This window comes from Amblyomma mixtum, chromosome 5, assembly GCF_055824585.1.
Source record: "Amblyomma mixtum isolate Tamu chromosome 5, ASM5582458v1, whole genome shotgun sequence".
Taxonomy (NCBI): domain Eukaryota; kingdom Metazoa; phylum Arthropoda; class Arachnida; order Ixodida; family Ixodidae; genus Amblyomma; species Amblyomma mixtum.
The window spans coordinates 174,091,312-174,102,188 of record NC_143016.1 but is presented as its reverse complement, the minus strand read 5'-3'; the positions used below and the strand labels follow the sequence as shown (position 1 = coordinate 174,102,188).

The 10,877-nt window shown below is 45.3% G+C and overlaps 1 long non-coding RNA gene across 1 annotated transcript; it reads right to left on the bottom strand.

Moving 5' to 3' along the window:
- Positions 1–8,610: 8,610 nt before the first annotated feature.
- On the bottom strand, positions 8,611–9,268 carry LOC149344750 (uncharacterized). The gene is made up of 2 exons (XR_016282788.1): positions 9,135–9,268; positions 8,611–8,732 (listed from the first exon to the last, which is right to left on the bottom strand). It is a non-coding gene; the product is annotated as an uncharacterized LOC149344750 (long non-coding RNA).
- Positions 9,269–10,877: the final 1,609 nt, after the last annotated feature.

Here is a 10,877-nt window from a genome sequence, read left to right as displayed (position 1 = left end):
TATACGGAACATACTGTAATTGTTTTAAAATGTACAACAGTGACTGCAACGGCTTCAAATGTAGTCTGAAGCTTGACTTCACAAGTAGCCACACTACTTTGAACAATTATGGCAGTACCTCCAGAGAGCCTATTTCCTTTCTCTCGGTCGTGGCGTAAGACTCCATATTTACTTAAAATATTTTTATGTTTTGATCCCACGTTTGTCTCCTGAATACACAAAACAACCGGGGAATATAAAGCAAGAATATCTTTTACGTCACTGTAGTTTTTTAATATGCCACGACCGTTGCAGTGAATTAGGAACGCAATATCTAGTGCATTTTGGGGATGTATTTAAAGCCCTATGCTCCCGGTTTTGTGGGGCCCGTTATTGGAATTTTCCCTCCCTTTTTGTGTTCAAGAGAGTTGAGCCGCTGCCGCTGCGGAGGCGGGCTATGCTTACATCCATCGCCTCGGAGGAGCCGATGGATGTAAACCGCGGGTGTACGGGTTTGTGACTTTTCCCGATGGGGGGGAAGCCGTGCGGCCTGCTGGCTCAGGGGCCAGCAAGCCTTTCTTTTGAGATGGCAGGGCAGCCTTGGCTGCACCTCTCAGATATGTGGATGGCATTGCCTGGGCATTAGCCTGAGGTCGGAGCTGTGTATTACCACTGCCGCTAACGTTGGCTGTGCCAGAGGCTTCCGTCAGGTGCACTTCTGGGATGTGAATGGTGCCGACACCGGAGTGCCGTTCGGGTGGGGGACAGGGCAGGCACACATCAACAATGGTGTACTGCTTGCCCACTGTCACCAGACACCACTCGGCCCACCACCGCACTGCGCCAGGGTTTTGTGCCACAGGGTAAGATATATTTTCTCGTACTTTCAGTCTGATTATTTCCTTTTCTTTTTTGAATACTTCTGTCCTTCCTTACCTTAACAAATCAATGTTGTCCACCGCTCGCTTTTAGGCCACAAGGAAGCGTAAAGTGGCCCCTGTGCCTCGACGGCTTGCGCCAGGCAGCCGGCTGACGAGCGATAGTTGTGACAACTTCACAGGTTCGCGAGTAGGCTGCATGTGGGCCTTTGCAAATTGTACATTTTGTTTCAGTTGATTGGCAGTTGTGTGCATCATGTTCGGTTTCAGCACATTTGCCAGAGGTCTCCTTGCCTCTACATGTCTTGCTGCCATATCCATACCTTTGGCATTTGAAACATCTCCTAGGGTTAGGGATGTATGGGCGCACCTGGCATCTGATGAATGCAATCCGGACAGACTCGGGCAACCGACTGCTGCCGTATGTTAGCACAATGTGAGGTATGCTTTTTCTTCTCCTTTACGCCTTATGGTGACGCGACTAACGGACGTTACGTCTTGGTCTTGCAAATTCTTGAGGAGCTCGTTTTCATCCTCTGCCATTAGCAGCCGCTCAGAAATTACTCCATGAACGCTGTTCAGGTTTCTGTGAGGTGTTACTGTAATGTGAAGGTCAGCAAGTTTCTGTTTGCGTAATGCATCACTCTACTTTTTGGACTTTACCTGTACAAGCAGATCTCCGGAGGAGAGTTTTTTTTGCTTCGTATTCCTCGCCTATGTTAGTCACTAGCCACTTTTGTATTACAAACACTGATTGCGCGGCAACTGGAGCGTTTTGCTCAACGGCGTAGACTAAAAGGAACTGTGGGAAATTTTCAGCAGATTTCGAAGTTTGAACTTTGATTCGTTTGTAGCGGTATCGTTCCCGGTTTGGATCGTTTTTTTTTTTCTTTTTTTGAGAGGGAGGAATAGAGAATCCATGCGGCATGTATGGGTTAAGGGTTTCTACTCTGTCACATGTGCATCACCCTCATAGACACAAGAAGGTTCCGGAGCCCCCCACCTGGTATGCAGCTGGGGAGCCCGTCGGCCGGGGCTTGATCATGGCCCTGACCGCCACCGTTCATGGTTTCTACCCTTCCCCTTACAACCTATCACCACGGTGCGGATTACAGCTTCGGTATGGGTGAGAAGGGTCTGTGGTGGCGCCGAGCACCATCACTTTGAGACTCAATATGACCTTGCGTGGAGGTTGGGTAATGTGTTTGTTTGAATAAGTCGAGCTATGGCGTCTTCAGTGCAGAGCTTTGTGGGGGGGGGGGGGGAAATGCTGCTGTCGCTGGATCTGGCTGCGCTCACCGTAATTGGGTGGCAGGGCCACGAAGGTAAAGGGTGGGGATTGATCGGACGATTGGTTTTGCCCCAATCGATTGGTTAAAGCTCGAGGTAAGGCGTTCGCCCTTTGGACAGCCTGGACTTCCACCTATAAATTGGCCTACCAACATCGGAAAAGACACACAACAGCGAGCGATCTAGGAGCGAGCGCATCGACCAAGGCCTTACCGCTTCTGCACTTCTTTGCAGCTGTGTGCACCGAAGGGACGAAACGTGCTGCGTTGGAGCGCTATCTGCTTTTCCGGAGGACTCCGCTGCTTCGGTGGCCTAATCTTTCGCGTCAGACCCTATCTACGCGCCTGCGCACTGAATGGACAGCCTACACTTCCACCTCTAAATTGGCCTACCAACATCGGAAAAGACACACAACAGCGAGCGATCTAGGAGCGAGCGCATTGACCAAGGCCTTACCGCTTCTGCACTTCTTTGCAGGTGTGTAGCATTCATTTACAATTCATAAGCATTCGTAGCATTTGCTACTCGCTCAATGCCTTGATCGCTCGCTGTTCACAATTGCGGAGAAAGCACCCACGTCAATCAAAGAACTGTTGAAATATGTGAATGAACAGAACGCTGATTTTAAGAAGGAAGTAGATGACTTGAAACAAAGCATCAGTTTTATGAGTGACACCATTGAAGCCCTTCGCACGACAAGGGACAAACTTGAAGCCCCAAAGAAAGAGCAGACGGCTCTAAAACAAGAAAAAGAGCAACTAGCACAATCGCTAGTAGACACCAAGAAAGAACTCGTAGAGCTAACTCAGTTCGCTCCCCGCAGGGGGGCGTCTGCAGCATGCAGACGTTGGTGAGTGGCGACACCACGGGGTTAACCCGAGCATCCGCAGGGACATCCCCGCAGGGGGATGATGGTGAGCAATGCGTCACCACGGACCCGAGCATCCGCGCCTAGCCGTGCGTGGCATCGCCGTGTCCGGGGAAAAGGGGATCCTGGTGGTTGAACCGATGCCGAGCGTTTGGACCCTTAAGGCCCCTCGGCGGAGGCAACACACCAATTTGGCCCCAGCTTCCTGTAGACGGCACCTCCGGCCTGACCCGACCGGGGGAAATCGGCAGACGCCTTTTCCTGTTCTCCTTTCTATCTTTCACTGTCCTATCTCCTTTCTTACAACTTTCCTGTATCCTCCTCACTTCTTGGTTTTTTCCTTTTTTCCTGGCGGCGAGGGTTAACCGTGTGTGACCAACTACCCTGAGTTGAGTCATATTAGGTTATAGTTGAGGTGTACAGCTGGCGTGGGCAGGACTTTCTTTCAAGTTCCTGTCGCGTCCCCTTGTTGGACTCCATGGTGGGTACGTGGCTGGCACCATGACCGAAAAACCTAAATTTTTTATGGCTCCCCCCCTTTCAAAACCTGATCGCTCTCTCAAGAGAGGGCGGACCGAAGCAGATGACTTTTTTTTTCAAAAAAGAAAAGTATCCTTTCCAAAATTTCATGTCATTCATAGCAAAGCAGAAGAAACGCAAGCAAAGATAATATCCCCATTCCAGGTCTCAAAACGCTTGACGGAGGCCTTAGGCCTTGGCTACAAGGTGCAAAAATGGCCAGTGGCGACTTACTTCTTGAACTGCGCGACAGCACACAACACTCAAAAATTGCAACAATTGTATCCATTGGGGACATCCCTGTCTCTGTGTTGTGTTGGGCTTTTTGGCACATAGGCAGCTAAGGCCATCATGCGCCAAGCACAAGGTATAGAATGAGTTTTCTGTAGAATTTTCAAAAATGTTAAAAATCATCGCTGGTGTAGATGGCCTAATAATACTGTACTACCTAGTAATAACAGAAGAAACGAAACTTAGACATGGCTAATGTTAAAAGCCTTAAGAAGGTCAGGTAGTCTCAGCGCCTATCCTTGCCTGGGCAAGGATCCCGAGGCTCCCAACCAGACAAATAAAAACCTCAGCCTTCTCATGAATGAGAAAGTAGCTGAGGGGTATCACTTAATAAAGTGAACTAGCGGATCGAAATTTAGTTTTTCAAGCACGCCTGCTTCTTTTAAAAAGCCAAAAAGAGAAGGTATGTTAACAATGGCATTATCATCTAAAAGCAGTGCTGGGTGAAAAGGAATGCATTCATTATAAAATTCAGTGAAGTATTCTTTTCTTAGTTTTTCCAGTTTCGCACAAGAGAATAAAATGTGGTTAACGGTAAGTTCATCTCCGCATTCTTCGCAAACAGGTTTGTTTTGTTTTGTTAGCAGGAAGTTATGTGTAAGGTGAGTGTGGCCTATTCGGAGACGGCAGAGAATCCCTTCCTTGAAGCGTTCCTGGTGGTCACACGACCTCCATTCCCCTAAAACTGGCTTTACTAAGTGTAGTTTATTATTGACTTCACTGTTCCAAGCCGACTGCCATTTCTTCCTTAATTTCCGTTGTACTAATTTTATGCAATCGTTAAAAGGTATCTTTACTTTTTTTGTTTCCATCCTATGAGCTTGAGCAGCGCACAAGTCTGCTTTCTCGTTCCCTTTTATTCCGATATGACTCGGGACCCAGCAGAGTTTTATATTTTGTCTTTTAGCTGCGGCTGTTACTATGCTGTGTATAATGTCACCAAGAATAGGAGTGGTAGCGTTTCTAGCGTGGAGAGCTGTAAGCACACTTAAGGAATCTGTGTAGACTATACCCAGTAAACCATAAAACGTACCATAGACATCAGCAAGATATTTACGCTGGACATTAGACACCTCCATTAGACATCCATATTAGTACCGTTTACGAAAAATCTACGTACCTACAACATGAAAATTGGGGTCCAGTTCACGTTGTAGGTACGTACTGCAGACATCACGCTCTACATTTATCAGATATTTGTGAACATGTAAGTACGCCCAGTCTACGTAGCCTAGACGTCTATATAAAGAGAATATGACTATACATAGATCAATATCCAGGTGAAAATTTCTAACTGGTTCCAGTCCTACTGTTTTAAGAGACACATTTCCAGACTGGAACCAGCTGCAATACGAGACGCAGCTGACACCTGTTACAATTCCAGATGGAACGGAGACCTACTGCATCCCAGCCACAGACTTCCCTATGGAGTCGTCGGGACGTCCAAGCACTCCAGCTAGCTCAAACACAGTTGAGTAAGCGAGTACATGGCCATCATGGGAGCCCAAAACACTGCAGATGACTTCCTAGTGCGTCAGTATTTTATTGCGCTCGGCGCTTTCACTGAATCTTCTCGTTGAGCATAATCGTCAGGTTAACAGCTGCGGTGGCATCAGTACTCTTCAGCCGAGCCCAATAGGCCAGGGTTGCTGCAAAAGAAAGCATAATTGTTCACTTTTACAGGTGACAAGAGAATGGCACAGCAACCACAACAAACAAACCCAGTAATTTACGCCACTTTTACCGACGCAAGTCTATGAAGCGTCAAAGGTTGCCCTTGCAGCACTAAAAGGCAGTCGTGCTGAGCGGAGTGTGCTTGCACACGCACTTCGGCACACCATCCGAACGCATGCCCACATTTCGGTAGTAGAGGCCAGTTGCATACATCACCAGCCTTTGTTTCAATACACAGCGAGTTTGGCAAAACAGCCAAACGAGTGAGCGTAAAAATATAACGTGCCGATAAATGCGTTAGAATTTTTTCATTACGAACGCAAAAATAGCATAAAATACACTTCAATGAGTAAACTGAGACTGAGTACGCACCAAGAAAGGTCACGATCCCAGCCGGTGAAAACGACTTGTAGTCCTAATTCGTACTGACGGGTCCACTTCGCCGAGTAGTAAAAGCAAGCAAACTGTCTTCCTTCAGCTCCATCAAGGAAAGAACGGTTGAACAATCTCGCCAGCAATAATAAGGGAATAATTAATTCTGTGTCGAGGTTCTTCAAACACAACGTTCCCACGGAACACGATTGAAATCGCACACGCTCTGCGCTCTACCACTGCCGCCATGGCTGAACCTAGCCTCGTGCGCATGTGCGAAACTGTCACATATTTTGTATCGTCTCTTTTTTGTATTAGTAGCAGGCTTGGTGTGGCATGAAAAATAAGTTAATTATTTTTAAATTGTAGCATATTACTTTTTTCACAGCTGCAATCGCCATGCGCAGTTTGCGCTATTATTGAGAAAATACGATACGAACTACAACGCGATGGCGGCTTAGACAATTCGCCGCACTTTCCCCGCCGCCGCCTGTCCGCAGCATAGAACAGGCATATGGGCAGCGCATGTAGCATGAAGGCAAGATGACCAATTATCATTAGGGTAACGGGCTGGATTCAGAGAGAATGCAAGCACAGCAGAGAGGATCAGGGCAGGTGGGCAGATGAGGTTCGGAAGTTTGCTGGGATAAGGGGGCCGCCGCTGGCACAGGACAGAGTTAACGGAGAAATTTTTGGCCTGCAGTGGACATGATGATAAAAAGCGGGACTCAAGAAGTTTATTCTCAAGAAATATGAGGTAACACATTAAGCAACACAAATGCCTAAGCTTTCCTCAGCTCAACATTCCAATAGTTATCATTGCTAGCGCGATTAGCAGATTTAAGACATTTTTGAAAAAAAATAACTCCCAAAAATTGAACTGAACCAATTCTTGTATTTTAAATAGTTGGATAAGTTGAATAAAACATGCTTAATCAGAAAAAATGGTTATTATATAGTCCTGGCTGCTAAATAACAAAAGTTTTTTAGTGTGTCCTCACTTTTCGGTGTGGTTGAGATAGCTTGCAGGCTGTAGCACAAGGTATAAATTGAATGTAAGAATAGTAATGAAATAACAATGCGAATCCTGAACAAAGTGACTGGTATTTCAAACCAACTGCGTACAGTTGAGTCAGAAACCTGATGCGTGTGCATTCAGATTTGTCTGTACTACTTCCCGTATTTTTCTTCTTTCTAGGCAGGATAATGTTGCCGTGAAGCGAGCACGAAAAAACACAAAAACACAGGCAGCGCTGGTCATGCCTCCAATTTGTAGTCAACAGCGATTTCAAACTTTAAATGCAGTAAGGCAACACGAAATATCGAACGATTGAAAAATATGGAATTCTTAAATTATATATCTCGCTTACATACCCAGGACGTGACAAGTAATATCTACGAGAAGTCTAGGTTAAGGCAGATATGATGCCGTGGGTACGTCTGCAGCTTTTCCACGAAAAAAGGTTGGTAGATAAGACGTCTGAGAGATTTTGGTTTGGTACATAGACGTTCAGACTTAATCTGGACATCTATGGGAGGTTTGTGGTTTGCTGGGTACTGTTTGTGAGGTGCTCCTTTAATATTTTGTCTATGGCCACCCAGACTGCGTAACATTCTGCAGTGAAGATGGATGCGCAATTTGGAAGTCTTACTGTTTTCTCCGAATTACCTCGCACCACTGCACTTCCTACGTAAACATCTGTTTTTGAGCCATCTGTATAAAAATCTGTGAACTTGCTGTATTTTTGATCGAGTGCAAGAAATTCTTGTAGTATATGTTGTCGTGGGGTTTGTTTTTTATGAAATTGAGTAAGGGTGAAATCACAGATTTTAGGAAAATTGTACCATGGAGGCAGTGGATCTTGTCTTCGAGCAATGTCGGGTAATGCATCTTGTAGGCCGAGGTTTTGGCACATCTCTTCAAAACGCAGGAGGAGTGGTCTGATAGCTAGTGGTTTGCTATTAAACAGTGTTCTCGATGGGCAATTTGTAACAATAGGGTAACAGATATGTTTTGGTAGGGAACGGATTTTTAGAACGTATGAGCATGTAAGTATGCTTCTTCTATCTGTAAGAGATGGTTCATTTGTTTCAACGTAAAGACTATTTATGGGTGACGTCCTGTAAGCGCCAGTTGCAAGACGTAAACCTAAATTGTGCACTGGGTCCAGTCGTTTCAGGTACGATGGCCTTGCTGAACCATATACTATACTACCATAGTCTCCCAGTAAACCATAAAACGTACCATAGACATCAGCAAGATATTTACGCTGGACATTAGACACCTCCATTAGACATCCATATTAGTACCGTTTACGAAAAATCTACGTACCTACAACATGAAAATTGGGGTCCAGTTCACGTTGTTGGTACGTACTGCAGACATCACGCTCTACATTTATCAGATATTTGTGAACATGTAAGTACGCCCAGTCTACGTAGCCTAGACGTCTATATAAAGAGAATATGACTATACATAGATCAATATCCAGGTGAAAATTTCTAACTGGTTCCAGTCCTACTGTTTTAAGAGACACATTTCCAGACTCGAACAAGCTGCAATACGAGATGCAGCTGACACCTGTTACAATTCCAGATGGAATGGAGACCTACTGCAGCCCAGCCACAGACTTCCCTATGGAGTCGTCGGGACGTCCAAGCACTCCAGCTAACTCAAATACAGTTGAGTAAGCGAGTACATGGCCATCATGGGAGCCCAAAACACTGCAGATGACTTCCTAGTGCGTCAGTATTTTATTGCGCTCGGCGCTTTCACTGAATCTTCTCGTTGAGCATAATCGTCAGGTTAACAGCTGAGGTGGCATCAATACTCTTCTGCCGAGCCCAATAGGCCAGGGTTGCTGCAAAAGAAAGCATAATTGTTCACTTTTACAGGTGACAAGAGAATGGCACAGCAACCACAACAAACAAACCCAGTAATTTACGCCACTTTTACCGACGCAATTGGTCTATGAAGCGTGAAAGGTTGCCCTTGCAGCACTAAAAGGCAGTCGTGCTGAGCGGAGTGTGCTTGCACACGCACTTCGGCACACCATATCCGAACGCATGCCCACATTTCGGTAGTAGAGGCCAGTTGCATACATCACCAGTCTTTGTTTCAATACACAGCGAGTTTGGCAAAACAGCCAAAGGAGTAAGCGTAAAAATATAACGTGCCGATAAATGCGTTAGAATTTTTTCATTACGAACGCAAAAATAGCATAAAATACACTTCAATGAGTAAACTGAGACTGAGTACGCACCAAGAAAGGTCACGATCCCAGCCGGTGAAAACGACTTGTAGTCCTAATTCGTACTGACGGGTCCACTTCGCCGAGTAGTAAAAGCAAGCAAACTGTCTTCCTTCAGCTCCATCAAGGAAAGAACGGTTGAACAATCTCGCAGGCTATAATAAGGGAATAATTAATTCTGTGTCGAGGTTCTTCAAACACAATGTTCCCACGGAACACGATTGAAATCGCACACGCCCTGCGCTCTACCACTGCCGCCATGGCTGAACCTAGCCTCGTGCGGATGTGCGAAACTGTCACATATTTTGTATAGTCTCTTTTTTGTACTTAGTAGCAGGCTTGGTGTGGCATGAAAAATAAGTTAATTATTTTTAAATTGTAGCATATTACTTTTTTCACAGCTGCAATCGCCATGCGCAGTTTGCGCTATTATTGATAAAATACGATACGAACTACGACGCGATGGCGGCTGAGACAATTCACCGCACTTTCCCCGCCGCCGCCTGTCCGCAGCATAGAACAGGCATATGGGCAGCGCATGTAGCATGAAGGCAAGATGACCAATTATCATTAGGGTAACGGGCTGGATTCAGAGAGAATGCAAGCACAGCAGAGAGGATCAGGGCAGGTGGGCAGATGAGGTTCGGAAGTTTGCTGGGATAAGGGGGCCGCCGCTGGCACAGGGTTAACTGGAGAAATTTTTGGCCTGCACTGGACATGATTACAGTGTTGACATGATGATAAAAAGCGGGACTCAAGAAGTTGATTCTCAAGAAATATGAGGTCACACATTCAGGAACACAAATGCCTAAGCTTTCCTCAGCTCAACATTCCAATAGTTATCATTGCTAGCGCGATTAGCAGATTTAAGACATTTTTGGGGAAAAAATAACTCCCAAAAATTGAACTGAACCAATTCTTGTATTTTAAATAGTTGGATAAGTTGAATAAAACATGCTTAATCAGAAAAAATGGTTATTATATAGTCCTGGCTGCTAAATAACAAACAAGTTTTTTAGTGTGTCCTCACTTTTCAGTGTGGTTGAGATAGCTTGCAGGCTGTAGCACAAGGTATAAATTGAATGTAAGAATAGTAATGAAATAACAATGCGAATCCTGACCAAAGTGACTGGCATTTCAAACCAACTGCGTACAGTTGAGTCAGAAACCTGATGCGTGTGCATTCAGATTTGTCTCTACTACTTCCCGTATTTTTCTTCTTTCTAGGCAGGATAATGTTGCCGTGAAGCGAGCACGAAAAAACACAAAAACACAGGCAGCGCTGGTCATGCCTCCAATTTGTAGTCAACAGCGATTTCAAACTTTAAATGCAGTAAGGCAACACGAAATATCGAACGATTGAAATATATGGAATTTTTAAATTATATATATCTCGCTTACATACCCAGGACGTGACAAGTAATATCTACGAGAAGTCTAGGTTAAGGCAGATATGATGTCGTGGGTACGTCTGCAGCTTTTCCACGAAAAAAGGTTGGTAGATAAGACGTCTGAGAGATTTTGGTTTGGTACATAGACGTTCAGACTTAATCTGGACATCTATGGGAGGTTTGTGGTTTGCTGGGCTAATGAGGATCGTACCACAGAGCGATAAATTTTTAGAAGGCCTGCCCTGTCAGAACCCCAGTGCTTATGTGAAAGGACTTTGAGTATGTTCAGTGATCGGGAAGTTTTCTTTTTTAACGTGTTAATATGAGGCAGGAAAGTGAGTTCTCTGTCAAATGTTATGCCTAG